The sequence below is a fragment of the Pezoporus wallicus genome, unplaced genomic scaffold (assembly GCF_028554395.1).
Source record: "Pezoporus wallicus isolate ANWC-B61680 ecotype Strahan unplaced genomic scaffold, APGP_CSIRO_Pwel_v1 contig_5601, whole genome shotgun sequence".
Lineage (NCBI taxonomy): Eukaryota > Metazoa > Chordata > Aves > Psittaciformes > Psittacidae > Pezoporus > Pezoporus wallicus.
The window spans coordinates 936042-954829 of NW_026642944.1; positions in this window are offsets into that span (position 1 = coordinate 936042).

Sequence of the window (18788 nt, forward strand, 5' to 3'; positions counted from 1 at the left end):
TGAAACAAGTACTATCACAGTATCACAGTATGCTAGAGATTGGAAGGGACCTCAAAAGATCATCTAGTCCAATCCCCCTGCCGGAGCAGGAACACCTAGATAATGTTACACAGGAATGTGTCCAGGCGAGTTTTGAATGTCTCCAGGGAAGGAGACTCCACAACCTCCCTGGGCAGCCTGTTCCAGTGTTCCGTCACCCTCACTGAGAAGAAGTTTCTTCTCAAGTTTAAGTGGAACCTCTTGTGTTCCAGTTTGTACCCATTACCCCTTGTCCTATCATTGTTTGCCACTGAGTAGAGCCTGGCTCCATCCTCGTGACACTCCCCCTTTATATATTTATAGACACTTATAAGGTCACCCCTCAGTCTCCTCCAAACTATAGAGACCCAGCTCCCTCAGTCTTTCCTCATAAGGGAGATGCTCCACTTCCTTAATCATCTTAGTTGCCCTGCGCTGGACTCTCTCCAGCAGCTCCCTGTCCTTCTTGAACTGAGGGGCCCAGAACTGGACACAATATTCCAGATGCGGTCTCACCAGGGCAGAGCAGAGGGGAAGGAGAACCTCTCTCGATCTACTAACCACCCCCTTCTAATATGCCCCAGGATGCCATTGGCCTTCTTGGCCACAAGGGCACAGTGTTGGCTCATGGTCATCCTGTCGTCCACTAGGACCCCCAGGTCCCTTTCCCCTACACTGCTCTCTAACAGGTCGTTCCCCAACCTATACTGGAACCTGGGGTTGTTCCTGCCCAGATGCAGGACTCTACACTTTCGCTTGTTATATTTCATCAAGTTATTCCCTGCCCAACTCTCCAGCCTGTCCAGGTCTCGCTGGATGGCAGCACAGCCTTCTGGCGTGTCAGCCACTCCTCCCAGCTCAGTGTCATCAGCAAACTTGCTGATAGTACACTCAATTCCCTCATCTAAATCGTTGATGAATATATTAAATAATACTGGTCCCAGTACTGACCCTTGAGGCACTCCACTAGTTACAGGCCTCCAACTAGACTCCGCCCCATAGACTACAACTCTCTGGCTTCTCTCCTTCAGCCAGTTCGCAGTCCACCTCACTACCTGATCATCCAGTCCACACTTCCTCAATTTAGCTGTGAGGATGCTGTGGGAGACTGTGTCAAATGCTTTGCTGAAGTCAAGGCAGACCACATCTGCCATCATCCATCCACCATGTTATTTCCTCATAAAAGGCTAAGAGATTGGTCAAGCATGATTTCCCCTTGGTGAAGCCATGTTGACTGCCCCTCATAACCCTCTTATCCTTGATATGCCTTAAGATGGCACCAAGGATAAGGTGTTCCATCACTTTCCCAGGGACGAAGGTGAGGCTGACCGGTCTATAGTTACCCGGGTCCTCCTCCTTGCCCTTTTTGAAGACTGGAGTGACATTTGCTTTCCTCCAGTCCTCAGGCACCTCTCCCGTTTCCCAAGACTTGGTAAAGATGATGGAGAGTGGTCTAGCAATGACTTCCGCCAGTTCCCTCAGCACCCGTGGGTGCATCCCATCTGGACCCATGGATTTATGGATGTCCAGATTGCTCAACTGGTCTCTAACCCATTCCTCATCGACTAAGGCAAACCACTCTGTTGACCTGACTTCATCTGAGGTCTCAGGGGTACAGGGCTCTTCAGGACTGCCTGCAGCAGAGTAGACAGAGACAAAGAAGGCATTCAGTAACTCTGCCATCTCTGTATCTTCTGTCACCAGGGCACCCATCCCGTTCATCAGTGGGCCTACATTGCCTCTGGTGTTAGTTTTGTCTGCCATGTATTTGAAAAAGCTCTTTTTGCTGTCCTTGACCCTTCTCGCCAGGTTTAATTCTAAGGAGGCCTTAGTCATCCTAGCTGCCTTCCTACATCCTCTAGCAGCAGCCTTATATTCCTCCCAAGTGGCCAGCCCCTCCTTCCATGACCTGTAAACTGTCCTCTTCCACTTGAGCATACCCAGCAATTCCCTATTTAGCCACGCAGGTCTCCTGGCCCTCTTCCTTGACTTCCTACCTGTCGGGATGCTCTGATCTTGAGCTCGGAAAAAGAAATCCTGTATTATGACATAATACAGAACAGATAAAACAATAATTTTGAAGTTCGTCCTTTTATTCAATTTATTTCTCATTCAGCTTTTCTAAGCAAAGTAATTCTGATAGTAGGTGACAGCAGCAGGAACAGCAAAGCAGTGTTATGCTCACTTATTTGGATTAATGAGATCAGAACCCTAGGTGCCATTGTTTTGTTACTGAATTTAATTCCTGAGTACACCCTGAATTTATTTTTCTTGATTTTGCAAAACTTGTTCTGCATTTCAGCCTTTGGGGATCAGTGATACAGAGGAGGTATCTCCTTTCTAAACCCTGAGTTTCTGCTGAAAAACAGTTATATTTGTGTCTTCTCAGGACTTTTAGAAAGCAGCACATGACAGTAAAACCTTAGTGTTGTTGTATATGTGTAGAACCTCTATATGTTTGTTTAGTAATTCCCAGACAGTTATCAAAGGAGAAATACTAATCAGTTGCTTAGGAGAGCAAACATCTAATACACATAGAAAGCAAGCTGTGATTTTCAAAGATGAAGTCTTTGGCAATTATACTACTTTAATTATACCAGTTAATGCATCACCCCTTCAGATGTTCCAACACTACAATTTCTGCAGCTGTTGATGAATCAGACTGAGGAGATCACCAGCTTCAAGTAAACACAGTTTTTGGGCGTGTTTCTAAAACTGGGATCTGCTTACAGCCTGGTTCACGGTGCCTTACAGCATTGCAGCACTAACAACTGTGCCAGCACAACTGAGGAGAGTGGCACAGGGTGGGAATGTGTAATAGGTGGGAAGGATAAGAGTATTTGACATTGGCATTGGTGCCAAAGACTTTGTCTTTTAACAGATAAAACTGTGACTTTGTCCTTTATAGCCACATAGTAAATTGTATAAGGCACTGAAAGGTATCATGTAGAATGCAAAGGAGACCTAAGAAGCAAAAGCTATAGGATAGTAAATTTACTGGTTTTCCTTGTTCTGCCCCCTTCAGTTTGTTGCTGCTGTGTTTATTCAAATATATCATTTCAACATCGCATTTATACCTTTGTACTTTAGCACAAATACTTACATCCGCCACTGATCTTTGTCCAGGGCTGGTGTGTTATTCTTGACAGCATGTCCCAGACATGTTGTATTTGTCATTATAGACTTCTAGGAGTTTGCAAAAGTTTCATATTTTTCCAGTCCTTCAGAATCTTAGTGACAGGCACAGCCAGCAGCATTCCAGCCTTGGGGGTAACAGGTCAGCAGCTGCTAATGACAGCAGAAATCTGGAGCCTGCATTTAAGTAGAGCAGGTATTAGGATCAGCCCATAAAATATCCCCAGATTTTGTGTAAGCCATTCAGTCTGCAAGGTGGTATTTCCTCCCTAAAACAGATCTTGTTGGACCAACCATTACTTCAGTGAAATCTGTAAGTCTAGAGACGTGACACTAATAACAGTGGCATGACAGTGGCACAGATTTGGAAATCCAGTTTATTACTGGATGTACATGTATGCCTGCATTAAGCAGCTGCTTTTAAACACACATGCACTCACACAAACATATGCATACACTTCATTCTTTTTGTGCTTGCCATCTAATTGGCTTGTGTAAAAGAAATTATGCCATATATAGCATACGGTAAGTATATGAATGATTTTCATATCACCTACTGGACATATCTAATAATTGCTACTCCCAAACCTAAATCTTGCTGACCCTTTCTGGGTCACTAATTTGCATTGCCTTTCATCATATGTGCAGAGACACGGAGCACCCTAGCACCCACATACCCTCTTCACTGCTTTTCCTTCTTCTCTTATTGGACTAATTTTAGATACTAATTTTTATGTGCTTTATATACACAGAAAGAGTATGCTAGGTTAGGAAGTTTCTCTTTCCAAATAAAACAATGCATTGTAATTACTTTCTTTATTTCTTTCTGTCAGGGAAAAAAAACTGGCATAATTTGGTTTCAGCATGGGGATCAGAGCCTGCAGTACCAAACTGATAATTTGTTTCTCTGTTTGCTCAAGTTTCCTGTCTTCACTATGTAAAGAAATTAGCAGAACCTCACCTGCTTTCCAGAATGTTTTAACCTGAGAGTAGAATATGAAGAGAGCAATAACAAAGTGCCATGGGAGAAGGAGATGGAAAATACAAGTTGGGGTTGGAGTCTTTGAAAAAAAAAAAAAAATTAGAAAACTTCCTCAACCAAAATAAATGCGTGAGCATTTTTTCCACAGTCCTGGAAACACTCAAAATATATAGTGAAATTACAGACATATGTGTTTGCTGCATTCCCTTAAATATTTCCACTATGCTCTGAATGAAGTGTCAAGCTGCATAATGAGTTGGTTTGTTCTTGAGGTAGTGCTGGTTGTGCTTGTGAACTCAATGTGTGTGGGAGGCTCAACTTCTCAGGTGGTGTTTAACTTCTTGCAGGATGGGGGCCCCAGTTTCTGCTTTAGATGAAGTGTGTGAGCTACTTTTAAACTATATTTTTAGTTTTATGTAAAACATTCTGAGAGTCCAGTTATGTGTCAGCCTGATTCCCACACAACTCAAACACAACTTACCATGGCAGCAAATACATGTTCAAATTCCAAATATGCTTTAGTGCAGCACTATGGCTGAGAATTTATCTTTTTTCTTTCTTTATTTTATTTTTTTTTTTAAGCTAGTTAGTGCAGTATTAGGTAGGTCACTCTGGCCACATTCCCAGAATTTAACAGTGGGGGCCTTGTGGAATGCTAAACGATGTGTATAACAGCATTCAGGCTCTCCGTGAGCCAATCCGTCAAAACATTTGCTGCTTTGAAAATGTGTTCTTCAAAAAAACTGGGCATATGGAACTTATTAGACTATTTGGTGGAGTTCAGGCAGCAGTGCCCAAGAGAAGCATAAAAACATTTGAGGACACAATTCTACCTTAAGGTAATAGGATCTCTAAACTGGTCTTTTGCAATCAAATACACACAAAATACAGGCAAGAAACATCCTGAATGGGGACGTTTGACATTCCAAACAGTCACAAGACCTTAAGTAAAGAACTTGTAGTAGTAGTAAGAAAGTCGTGGTTTGATTGCAGCAATGGCTGGTATGTTTGTTTGTTTCCTCGGCAGCATGTATTGGTTCTTAGCTCTTTTAACAATTCAAGTTGTATCGAGGAGTTCTGACTCATGGGTTCACTGCAGTGGATTTCTGTGTCTCTGGTGCATTGGCAGTGAGGAGCCATCAGTCTCCTTGGAGATGAAATAAGACAGTGCTGCAGATGAGAAAAACCAATGAGCTGCCATTTTCCAGCACCTGCTTGTACCTTCCTCCAAGTGACTCCTTGTCTCCATCTCAGAGAGTGCAGAATGACCCCAGAGTGAGGAACCTTCCCCTCACACTGTTAAACAACAAGGCAAAATGCAGAAATGACTGAGATTAAATTTTGGTTTGGCAGCTGTGGCAAGAGATAGTACTGGGTTTTGTTGCTCGATGGGTAGTCCTGGAGCAGACTATTAAACAGAGTCCTTCTCGTGGAACAGAATCAGAGGAGGGTGAAGAAACCTGTGCAACCCCTATACGCTCTCCCTTCCTGTCATCAATACTGACACTCCTCTGAGCATGACACTGTGGCCTATGCAGGGTCTTTATGCCATACTGCTAGCTTTGATCACTACCGCAAATAATTAAAACACCCTGTTCTTATGTATCTTCTGTAATAATTGCTTACGTTACAGGCCAAAGCAGTATATATAGACTTCTGACCACTTTTTTGCCCCATAAAAAGAATGAAAACTAAGGTTTGGGACTTTAGTTTGTTGATGTATCTGTACTCAGGCATAGTTCTTTCTGTGTGGCTGTAGTGGAAGGAGACAAAATGTGATACTGAGGTATTAAAAATGGCTCATTACCTTTAGAGTAAGGTTGGTCCCATTGGCTGCTGTAGTATAGAGCAGAATTTTGTTATCCTAGTGTTTGAATCAAGCAGGCTTAGACAACTGTAGTACTCTTACACAGAATCATGATTATTGTTCTCAGCAAGCAAGCAACTTTGAGGGTTGGACAATAACTCCATGGCATAGAAGTGCTGCGCTATCAAGAGACTGCAAGTTATTTGACATCAATATTGCTGAGATATCTGCAGTATCAGTCATATGCCTCATCTTGCATTTCTTGCCTTGCCATCATCCAGTTCTGACTTACACTGCCTGTCCCTGCTGTGGCCTGGTTTCCAGTCTCCTGCATGCTTCCTCCAGGGCAGCACGCTGGTGTGTGCATGGGCTTCTTGGGGAGCATGCAGAAGGAAGGGGATGGAGATGGGCTGCTCTCTCACTTGTTATACTCCATCAGGCAACATGCCTTTTATTCCCTTGCAGTCCTGCCAAGCTGCTGCCCATGTGGTGCCCCCAGGGATCTGGGAGAAGGATCCTGGCATTATCAATGTTGCTTTGTTCAACCTCTGCAATAGAGTAAACCAGGTCTCAGCCCTGAGACATTGTAATAGCTGGGGAATAGAGAGAAAGGAGGGGGAATGAAAGATTTCTGTCTTCACAGTCCCCTGGAAATCTCACTGACCCTTGTCCAACAAACTTAATATGATACCTGGCAATATCATGAGACTTAATGTGTTATCATTACTACCAGGAGTTCAAATAGCAGTGCCCCTATCTACAATGAGATGCTGTATTGTTTTGTTATGCAAAAGTCCTTGAAATAAGCTGCAGAATCCAGCAGAACCTTTCCTTTTAACTTATTTCCTGCATTTCAAAGAGACTCTTGGGACAGAAAAGCTTCCTGGGAACTGGACATTTCTGTATGAGTGGAAATTTTTTTAAAAAGGAAATTGCCTGTAATGTGTTTGTGGTTGCCTCCATTACTGGGCTGCAGTGAATGAATAAAACAAGTTAAACTGTAGATATATTCCCAGACCCCTTTGTCACTGTTTTTCCCACCTGAGGGAAAACAGTCTGTCACATCAAGAAGTGAATTTTCACATAATAGAGGCATGATACTGGAGGCACAGTTCTGCAGCTAGAGCAATATTTTTGCCTGTAATGCAGGCAAGAAAGAAAATAGCCTCGAAACTGCCTGGATAGAAAATTCAGAAGTGCTGTGCTTTGGCCTTCTGCCACTTCTTTTGAAGTAAGGGACTTCTCCCATTGTGTTAGATTTTAACACAGTCAAAATACGTCAAACTCCTTTGAAAAAACCCACCCACTATTTTCAGTGCATGGTTTTATCAAGCCAGAAGATTGTGGTGCTAGAAAATGTTGCGGGATTTTGTAACAGCTGGAGATGAGCTCCCTGATTCTTCCATGTTAGCCTATCACTCCAGAGCATCCTTGAGTCTGTTCCTGACACTATTAGATGCTGGAGATGACCCACCGGTATTGCCTGCTTCTCATCCCACCACGGCAAAATGCAAGGAGGGACATGTGAAAGACAAGCAGAAGCAGCATTATCTCCAGAAGCTGCATTACCTCCTATAACTGTAGATCTACTAGGATGGGTGACAGTGCATCCTGTAGGATGTTCCCTTCTTCTATTCAGTCTCCCTTCTCTTTTCTGATGTGTGCCACTGCAGTTTCCACCTGCTGACAGTCCTGTGCAGGAGGTTTTCTAGGAAGGTTAATCATGTTCTACTGACTTCTGTTCTTATGGCTGAGTTTCTAAGGACCAACTTAGAAACTCTGTTTGTTCTTCCTCACTATGAGGCAGAGTACAGCATCTGGCCTTAGCTCATCACTTTATGGATTGGTATTCTTTTGTTACAGTAAATATAGGTTTGTATTTACATATATATGGATTCAGCTATTATACCTTCAATTAAAGTGCCTTATGAAGCTTTATGAAGCCTTTAAGCTAGGTTGGGTTTTCTTAGGTTTATTACTCAAAGTTCAGTCATAGAATAACTAAACAAATGAAACATTTGATATTGGGATCTGTCTGTGTTTGCTTTCTGTTGTGGCCGCTACCTATTGAGACATTAAGCTTTGTTCTGCTCAACTTATTTTATTTATATAATTTTAATTTATTTTACTCTGGTATTCTACAGCAGCTTCCTAAGGGATTTGTGCCTGGAAAAATTAGAAGAATAAGCCATGTAAATCCATAAGAGGCTGTAAAATAAACATTATACCATGTGTGGGGTGACATTTTTTACTGCAAGTGGCTGCTCTCACTTTCTGGCATTTATACACACAGCCATCTGTTTGAAGGCTGTTTGAAGTGGCTTTATTCCAGCCTTTATGTAACCTGCCTGTAGAAAGGAAATGACATCATTTAGTTTCCTGAAGAGTATTACCAATGCCAGAACTGAGGAAATAAAATCTACAGTACATGGAGTATGTATTTTTAAACCTTTTTCCGTTTCAAAGTAGGCCCCTTCTCAGTACTGGTCAGATCACCTCTTCAAAGCAATGGCAAGCCCAGGAAACCTCATGCATTTCACATGCATTTTTATACAGGTTGCTAGCAATGGACTGTAAGTCATTTAACTTATATGCTTGCTGAAATGAGATCCAGTGAGACCGGACAAAACTAGTACAATGGCAAAGCCTGCAATGTGCCTTCACTGAAAAATATAGGCATAAACTAACCACTGTAACTTCATAACTAGACTAGATGAAGCTTCAGTGCTTTCAAGAGACTATGAAAGAGCAGCAGCTGTTTGTTATGCCTAGAAAAAACATGTAACTCCATTAATATCAGTTAAGCAGTTTACTATAAACCCATATTAGGGTTTAAATTGAAAGAAAGTTTACATTTTAATAGTCTGCATAAGGCTATGTATATTCTGAGACATTAGTTTTAAATCTTCACTGAGCTATAAAGGTTCTCAGCTATGATTTCAACTGAGCCATGCTGAGTTACATCACGTGAGGGCTTCCTCATACTCCATTTTGCCAAGAACTTTTCAAATTTCTGTCTTTGCTGATAATTCCAGTTTTATTGAAAAAAAAAAGAGTCTGCTTTGTCTACAGAAGTTAGTTGTCAAGTGCATTAAGAACTCCTGGATCAACTAGATAGCAGCTGAAAAAAACTAGGAAGGTAATGTACTACTTATATGAGAGTTTTGGATGGAGTTTGCATTTTTTGTTGATGTAAAAGATAATGTGAAATAGACAAGCCATATTCCCAAAGTGACCAGCAGAAGTTTGGTCATACTGCTGCAGGTGTCATTTAAAATCACTTTTACAGTTTCAAGGTATGTAATATTTAATGCTAATATGAACTAATGACAAACAAATTGCACTTTCCAGAAGGTATGTTATTTGCTGTGATTGACTGTTCTTTATAAAAGTGTTTATTAGATACTATTCAGTCTGCCCCATGAACTACAATGTAGCTGGATTTTTACCCATGACTACTTTATTAAACAGATTTGGGCTGGCAAGTTTTCACATTCCTATACTTTTGAAAGTTTTTCATAACAAAGACATTATTCTTGTGAAAAGGAAATGGAAATGAGGAGAAAGGTTGGGTAATGATGACCTTTAATAATTTACGGAATTCATATAATCTGCTTGTTCATGTTTATGACTGGACTTGGATATTCTTCAGAATATGTTGAAATCTCAGAAGCCATCCCCATCTGTTTGAAACCAGTACAAAATGTGTTGCTAAACTTTGGGCCTTCATAATAAAATCACCAAGTCTTCTAAATCTTCTGATTTTGAAGGGTGATCGTACAGTCTTAAGGGAATGTCTGAAATTATGAACTCTGGTTTGACCAAATCCCCAGAAATGGATGGTTCTCTAAGTTAAAATCTCTGCATCTCCTCCCAGTTGTAAATACCTGTTGGGTAGCCTAGTTAGTCTGAAATGAACAATGTAATAAGAGATAAAAAGTCTTTCAAAGACTCTTGGTCAAAAGGTTACAGTTTGTATCAGACAGGTACACTTTAGCTCTTATTTTCAGATTCTTCAGAAGCTTCCTGTATATCCAGTATAGAAGTCAGATAAGAGATAATGAAGAATTTAGATCCTGTCTTTAGTACCTACAGGTGTCGTGGGTGCTCTTATATTGATCACAATATTGCAGTTGCTGTGCAATGCAGAGCACCAGTTTTGCCCCTGCTTACAAGGAGACTGGATCAAGCTGTGACAGACACGTAAAAAAATCAAGGAAACATGACAACAAAGGATGACCATTTGAAATCAAGAAGTTTCATATCTTGTCAAGGTACTATATGGACTTTCCAGAAAAAAAAAAAAAAAGAAAAAAAAGACCTGTTCTCTCATCTACAGGAAAGAAAAAAAAGATGTGAGCAGCACAAAGTAGGTGGAGCTTTGTTAAAACCTGTATAAATGGTTCTGATACCTGCTTATGCTATGCATTACTGCAACATGTTGACAAGAAATATTTGTTGCAGGGTAGGACACTTCCAACTTCAAAGTTAGCCTTATATGACCCCCTTCTTCCCTCAAGTATTTGTTTTGCAACCAAAGCATCAGCAAAGAAATATATCTATAAAAACAAAGAAGTGTAGTCATTGTAACTGTGCAAACACTGAAATAACATCAAGGCAGGAAACAGCCAGTGCCTGTTTGTGAATACCTTATAGAGCACTGCAGTTCATAACCTTTATTCGTTTGCTCCACACCAGTGGCAACAGAAGCTTACAGGTTGTTAGGTCCAGTGGATGGGATTACCCGCTCTTTATTATCACAGTAGGTAAGGACAATCTCCATAAATTCCCAGATATTTATACATGTGCTAAAAGTAGTGAGAATTAGAGGGAAAATACACCAACTTGCTCTTATACCTAATGTACACGTGTTTTTAGCTGACCGACTTTGCTTCAAAATTATGTCCTTCTCTGAGAGATTTGTCAGCCAAAGGATAACATCCTATGAGTTGTTCAGTATTTATTTTAGTTGTTTCTGATTTTCAAGTGCTTTATGTACCTCTTATTGTTTTGGAACAACATGGGTGATTCCAATGTAAAATTGTGGAACTCATGGGATCTGAGCAGGTCCATACTGGGTACCTAAATATCAATGTATAACTGCTTTTGTCAGTCAACAGCAATAAAAAAACCCTGAAGTCTATAAGCCATTAAAGGCTCAAGTAATATTTCTTGTCCTTAGGAAATCATAGTTATAAAAAATGTTTTGGAAATTATGATGTTCTCTTCAGACAATAAATTTCTGAGTTTTATAGTTATAGAAAAATCTATCTCTTTGTTTTTTAGTTTTATTTCATATTTTTCTAAAGGAACCAGAAACAATTGGTGCCCCTCTGATCTCCCACTGATTTGGAGTCCTAGCTGAGTAAGCCAGGGCAGAAGGATCCTGCAGTAAGAAGCAGAAGTTTCTAACATGGTGAGGGTTCAAATCTAATTTAGGAAACTTATGGTTTTCTAGGTTACCAGCTAAGGTTCTCAAAACACTTGGGTCCATATTACAAACCTTTTCACAGGGGTTTTGCAGCTAACTTTTGATCCTGAGAGCCCTCAGCAGAACTGTGGCTCCAGCTCCTTAATGCGGAATATGGAAACCTTAACTGTATGGCATCCTTAACTTCAATGTGATCTTAGTGATAAGTTTGTCTCAGACCACAGAACTTCCAGGGTCAGCAGGTGAACTGGCAAGAAACAATGCAGGCTTCCAAAAAAACCCTTAAATATTTTTGGCAGAAATAGTGGTTCATGAAAAATTATGCCATTTTGAAAAAAAAAAGGCCATTAGAATGTCTCCAAGACTTCCATTTTTATTCCTAAATGACTAGGTTGAATTTCAGAAGTATACAATATTGAATATTTTCTGACAGAGTCACCTCTGCTGTGATTATTATGGCTGTCATCATAATCTGCACAGGTGTAGACGTAGGGGTTTATTCATCCTAAATCCTCAGCATGGATATATTTAAAACATGACCATCTGTCCCACAAGGAGAAGCCTTAGCCTAACAGCATCAGAGGAATACTGGTAGAATGGACTAACTCTCTACCTAAGACAAAAGTGGACTAAAACATGGTCATAGGGTAGAAAATATTAACGTGTGAATGCAAACTATGGCATGTGACTCCAATTCCAAGCAGTCTCAGATGCATTTCTGTAGTGGTTATACAATTTAAAGTTTATTGTAAGGATATTCATGCTTTTTAGGATTTAATATTCTGAAATTTCATTTCATTTAAGCATGGAATGAAACCCCAAAATGCCAAAAATATAAGTGAAGGAGAAAAGTCCCTGGACTTCTGTATCAGTCCCACCTGGCTGTCCCCTCTGGAAGCCTCATTCGCTTGCCTTGGTCATCTATCTGCAAAATAGGTCAACTGAGGAAAGCAGCATTATGGAAGGATGTCTGTGTTTGAAGGCCTCCAATTCTTAAAGGCACGGATCTCTTTCCTGCTCATCTTGTTTTGTTGCTGTGGGATAGGACTACAGTTGCAAGGCCATAGTCTTGCCTGTCTCACTTTGCCCTTAGTTCCCAGCTTACCTTTCCTCACTGAGCAGCCTTTTTGGGCTGCTTCCAGACATGCAGGGAACTTTACCGTGAATTTAGCAGCTCTGGGGTCCCAGCAGGCACCTTAGTGGGTGTTTGTTAAGCAGTCAGGTGAACTGGAAGGAGCTGGGGTGTGCCCCAGTGTCTGCCCTTAGGGAAGGAAGCTCATAGGTTCCTATTTGGTCTCCCTTGGAACAGAAATTGAACTGGTTTTGGAGCATGTTTTATAGAATCATAAAATCACAAAATCACTTAGGTCGGAAAAGATCATGAAGTCCAGATGTTAGTCTAACACTGCCAAGTCCACCACTAAACCATGTCCCTAAGTGCCACATCTACGCATCTTTTAAGTACCTCCAGAGTTGGTGACTGCTCCGCTTCCTTGGACAGCCTGTTCCAATGCTTGGCAACCTCTCCATGAAGAAATGTTTCCTAATATCCAATCTGAGCTTGCTCTGGCTCGACTTGAAGTCATTTCCTCTTGTTCCATCACTTGTTACTTGGGAAAAGAGACCTAACCCCATCTTGCTACAAGCTTCTTTTGGGTAGCTGGAGAGAGCAATATGGTCCCCTTTCAACTCCTTTTCTGCAGACTAAACACCCCCAGTGCCCTCAGCCGTTCATCATCACACATGTGCTCCAGACCCTTCACCAGCTCCATTTCCCTTCTCTGGACCTGCTCCAGCACCAGAATGTCTTGCTTGTAGCGAGGGGCCCAGAACTGAACACAGGATTCGAGGTGCACCCCCACCAGTGCCTAATACAGGGGGATGATCACTGCCCTGGTCCTGCTACTGCGCTATTGCTGATACTGGCCAGTATGCTGTTGGCCTTCATGGATGCCTGATCTCACTGCTGGCTCATATTCAGCCAGTCAGCCAACACCTCCAAGTACTTTTCTGCCAGGCAGTTTTCCAGCTACTCTTTCCTGTGCCATTTTGATAGCAGAAAATCAGCCATGTTCTAAAAAAAAGAAAGCCCCCCCCCAAAAAACACGACCCCCCCCCCCCAACAAAACCAGAAACAAATAAAACCCAACCAAATAAGAAAACCCCACAAATGATTTTTCATATGATCCCTGTGTTTGTTTTTCTTATTCAATGACTATACAGATAAAAGCAAGAACAAGTTGCAAATATAAATAAGGAGAACAGCAACAGCTTAAAACTTCTGGTGAATTTCTGGGTTCCATATGGTTTTCCAGGACAAACATCCAGAAAGCATTTCCAAATACTTCTGGAGAATTTTAAGCAATTTTCTTGAAGTACTTCTTTCTCTGAAAACAGTTCAGGCGGTGAGTGATACATGCTCACTCTGCAGAACAGTTCCTGACTTTACTCAGTATCCGCTCTCTTTGGCAACACATTTTCCACCATCAGCCTTTCAAAACCAGCAGTACTGGCTTTCCCCTTACACTTCATCTGACATTCTCAGCTCATGGGTTGAAACTAAACATGCATGTGTATTACTTTATGGATTCAGTGTATTTGAATCTGGCAAGGCACAATCAGCTAGGCATGGAACTGCACCTCGCTGTATTTCTTAGGGGTGTAAAGAAGTATTTTGCAGTATTTTTCTTCTGCATTCTCCAAAAGAACAGAACTTTGTCTACAAACACATGGAGTTGCAAAAGCATTCATGTGATACCAAAACTTACTGTAAATTCTGATTCAACAGCTTCAGCGCTGCTTACAGAGTTGAAATATCCTTTACACTAACACCACAGTTCTGTAAGTAGCTTTCTATTAAGCTAGTGTTGATTTAATCCATTCCTGCCCCTCTTGCAGCCCATTTTGGGTTGTCTTTGCGATAAACCAGACTGGAGAATGCATAAAGCTGGAAAAAAAATACACCAAACATTACAGGGAGCATTGTGTGGGTGGATATTTTTTGGGATCTACTGAAAACCGTTACCCAGGTGTTTGTAAGGGACAATGTAGCAGGGACCGCCACAGATCAAGACTTCTGACAAATTGAACTCCATACAGATTGGCAGGGAAATTGGCTCTAATATGCGTATAAACTACTCTCCCCTCAAATGCCAGCTTACTAAGGCAAAAGTAGTCGTGATAAAACCCCATTTACACAATTCAAATAGCATTTATATTCCCCTAGAGGAAGATGGATTGTTACCCCTTGAAGTATCAGGGTGTTTGGCCAAGCAGTGGGTCTGTGTTGCTGCTGCCCCCAGCCCTAGCAGCAGTGGGAGTGCACATGCCAGGGTCCCTCAGCTTCACAGCATGGACCAGGAGGGTATTTATTCTTCTGTAGGCTTCAAAAACAGGAAGTGACATTTCAAGTAATTGCAGATTTACTGTGAGCCTGTTGCTGGTCCCTCTGCATTGTCCCCTCTTTCCTGTTTGAGCTTGGAGGAAGTGCCCGGAGGGATGGGGGTAGGGAGAACTTGCTGTGATGCTTCTCCAACTGCAGCTCACATTACTTAGGGGAACAGTGATGAAAACATATTCAAATCCTTGCCAAAGGCTTGCAAGAAATATTTGACATCTAACCTGTAACAACAAGCAGGAGTTAAAGGTTAAATCACACACAACCCAAGCATTTGGGAAAAGGATGTGTTTATGTTATCAGCTTCTTTTGGGTTGTAAAGGAACAGTGTATGACAGTGGAATGGGAAATACACTGTGGCTTAGTGCAACTGTCTGTGACATAGAAAGTGCCAATTAGTTCTACATATTTGTATTTCCACATCCAAATGCTCTTTTCAACTCTATCGCCATTCAGATGGTTGAAAGGGGAGTGTACAGTGTGAACACCACTGCCTAATTAATTTGCCTGTGTGCATGCAGACATAAGTTTTTACACAAATACTCCAGTTTCCCATGTAGTGTCACTCCTTGTGGGGAACTGTCACTAAGGAATTAGTCAGTATTGCCCATTGCTCTCATGGAATTTATGGAGCTAAAGAATCCAAACTAGCAATGTATTTTCCAAGATAATATATTGCTGTTCTGCAAACTGAATGAAACTAATACTATATTTGTTTCTAAGTGCCAAAATACTGCAGAGGCAACTTCAGTCTATATAATACTAATACTTTGGTGGTTGTACTTCTGAAAAAGTGATTCTGCTGCTGAAAAAGCAGGTAATTTGGGAGCATCTACTGTATCCACTCAAAATATGTTTTTTCTCATATAATTTCTTGTCATAGTAGGAATTTACTATACAAAGACTGATCTTAAAGACAGAAAATCAATCTTATCCTGAGCTAATGAATATAATTTGTATGTTGATACAGTTTTCTCTTGGTATTACTCAAGCATTAGCTGGCTGGGATTCATCTCACCTTGCTTTTGTAGTTTAGAACAGCTATCAGGACTAGTTCTTCCCTCTATCAACAAAGTAGAAGCACAGGATCTGTTAGAAGAAAATTTGCCTTACATGCATTTTTATATGGATAAATCACTGATTATAGAGGGAATCTGTATAAATGGTTTATAATAAATTCCTATTTATTAGATTGCTAATATTGAGTAGATTCTTTCTGTAAGAACTGAATTTCCTATATTTTGCATAAATAACATTAAAAATAACTTTGGGACAAGAATTAAAGGTCAGTATTAATCATCTGTGAATGTGATGTATAGGGATACTGGGGGTGGACTATTCATTACGGACTGTAGTGACAGGAGAAGGGGTAATGGGTTCAAACTTAAACAGGGGAAGTTTAGATTGGATATAAGGAGGAAGTTCTTTAGTGTAAGGGTGGTGGGGCACTGGAATGGGTTGCCCAGGGAGGTTGTGAATGCTCCATCCCTGGCAGTGTTCAAGGCCAGGTTGCACAGAGCCTTGGGGGTCATGGTTTAGTGTGAGGTGTCCCTGCCCATGGCAGGGGGGTTGGAACTAGATGATCTTAAGGTCCTTTCCAACTCTAACTATTCTATGATTCTATGAAGAAAAAATGCATCAATGCATAGTCATTCCTAGTACTCAGTATTGTATGCAAACAAGCTGTAGCATGAATGTGAACATTGTACTGGCAGGGAAAGAGTGACTTTTGGAAATTTTCCTCTCAGAATAGGCAAAGCTGCTAATAGCACCTGCAAAAACCAAAATAAAGTAATACAATATATCAAATCAGTGTTGCAGCATAGGCTTTCCTATTCATGTTCTGTCAGGCTAGAGGTTATCAGTGTTTATTTAGCTGCATGTATTTGACAGTATGCTTTGAGACGCAGACATTGTGCCAGTAGTCCTCATTTATAAAATGAAACAGTCTGGAAGTTATTCTAGGATGCTCGATTATTTTATTTTTAGATAAACCCTTCCTCATTGGTGGTGTGCTGTGTCCCTCAGCTCACTATTAAAAATATTTTGACTTAATGATTCTCTTGCACATAAGCAACTGTGATTTGAGTCTCAAATGTAAGAGGTAAATGCAGAGGTACCACTGAGCTTAAAGACAAGATTCAGATGCTGAAAAGAAGGAATGAAGATGGTTGATTAAGTTTATACACTTTTTTCCCCCTGTGTTTATATCTCTTCCCCTTTCTGTCCACTGGGCCAGCTCCTCACGTGTATTTGTGCATGGGTGTCAATGTCATCATGGTGTCTATTGTTACACATACATGTGCTGGTGACAACACAACCTCCCAAGAAAACTAGGCAATCTGAGTTTTTCAGGCTGCTATTTCCATTTTCTTCTCTCATACCTCTTCTAAACTTATCTTGTGCTCTTCAGTCTCTTATTTTGCTGCCCCTTCAGTAGGAGAGACTTGGGTAAGGCTTCCACTTTATACAGTACCATTTAACATTTAAAATGCTCACCTGACAAGGAAGAAATCAAAGCTTTCCTCCAAGCTGGACAGAGGAGATGTGAATCTGTTGTCCTATACCCAGGTGCTGCTTTAACCACTAAAATTACTTGGTGTGGAAGAGGGACAGGAAGACATGAACAGCTGGCAGGAGGATCTGAAAGAAAATGGTTTAGGATTTATGCAAAAATCAAAACTGAGACCAGCAAACCAATGTATCTGATATCAGAACAGACCCGTTAGTCATGTAGGCAAAATCTCTACCTCTTTCACTACATTTTTTTTGGCTAAAATCACAAACTGACTCTTTGACATACTTCACTCCAGGTGTTAACATTACAGTTATGTTTTTTTCCTTTCATCTCTTCATTAATCTCTTAGGCCCATTCAAAGGAAATGGAAACACGGTGAAGGAGCATGGCAAAGGGCACAGCTCTCAGCAGATTTAATTCTGTGGAAACAGGCATTTAGTGGCTGTGAGATGTGGCAGGGATCAATCTATTCCTGCATGGACTATCACACTTCATTGGTTACTCTGAGTTTCCTTCTTTCTTCCTCCACAAATATTTTAAATGACCAAGAAAGGAACTGGAATCAAATACATCAGTTTTGCCTCTGGATGAGGAGGAACTTGTACCAGGTTAAGAAAATAAGCATGAATCAAACTTCAACTTTCAGAGATAGCAGTGCTTTGAAATAATCACTGCAGTGATACTGGAAAAGAGGCTATGCAGTGAAGAGAGGTCTCCTCAATCCCTTTCTTTGTAGACATCCAAAAAATGATCATAGAAAATCTGTGCCAGTGGCCTCCATAGAAAGGTACTGTTGTCCACCAGCTACAGATCTGGCTGAACATGATCAGCAGGCATATTTTCAATGGAAATATCAATTCTCATTTAACAAAATTCATATAAAGCATACTACACTACCAATAATTTGTGTTGCCATTTTCCCCAGGAATAATGTAATACACAGGTTTTTTACTTAGTCTTGTGGCCCAACCATCAATCACATGTTGTCATTGTGATATAATTTTAGAATATCTGACTAGCTCTATTCAAGCTCCCACCTTTGATAGGATATGGAGATCAACTGCTCTGTCCCTTGAACTGTGACCTTAAACAACCAGGCTTTTTCCTTCCCCATGGGAATCATGTGATTGCATTCTCAGCAGATAATATTTCCTGGATTCTTTTATGGTATTTCCTACACAGGAAAACCTCCTGTTATCTCAATATAAAAGGTTACTAATGAGAATTTTCATAATTTTTAAAAAATGAATGTGTCTTTTTTCCTTTATTTATCTAAAACCACATGCTTTAAAAAAGTAAGAGAGGATCACATGTATTTTTTTCACACTGGACAGAAAATAAGCAGTGGTAAATATGATAATGCAGATGTTAAACAAGAAACTTCACTATAATATAAAAAGGAAAATAGTTAAAGAGCAAATTTTGCATTTTTCACCAAAGCCAAAATAAGCCACAGTTTAAAGTCATCACAGAATATATTCCGTAGTCTCGGACTGTGAA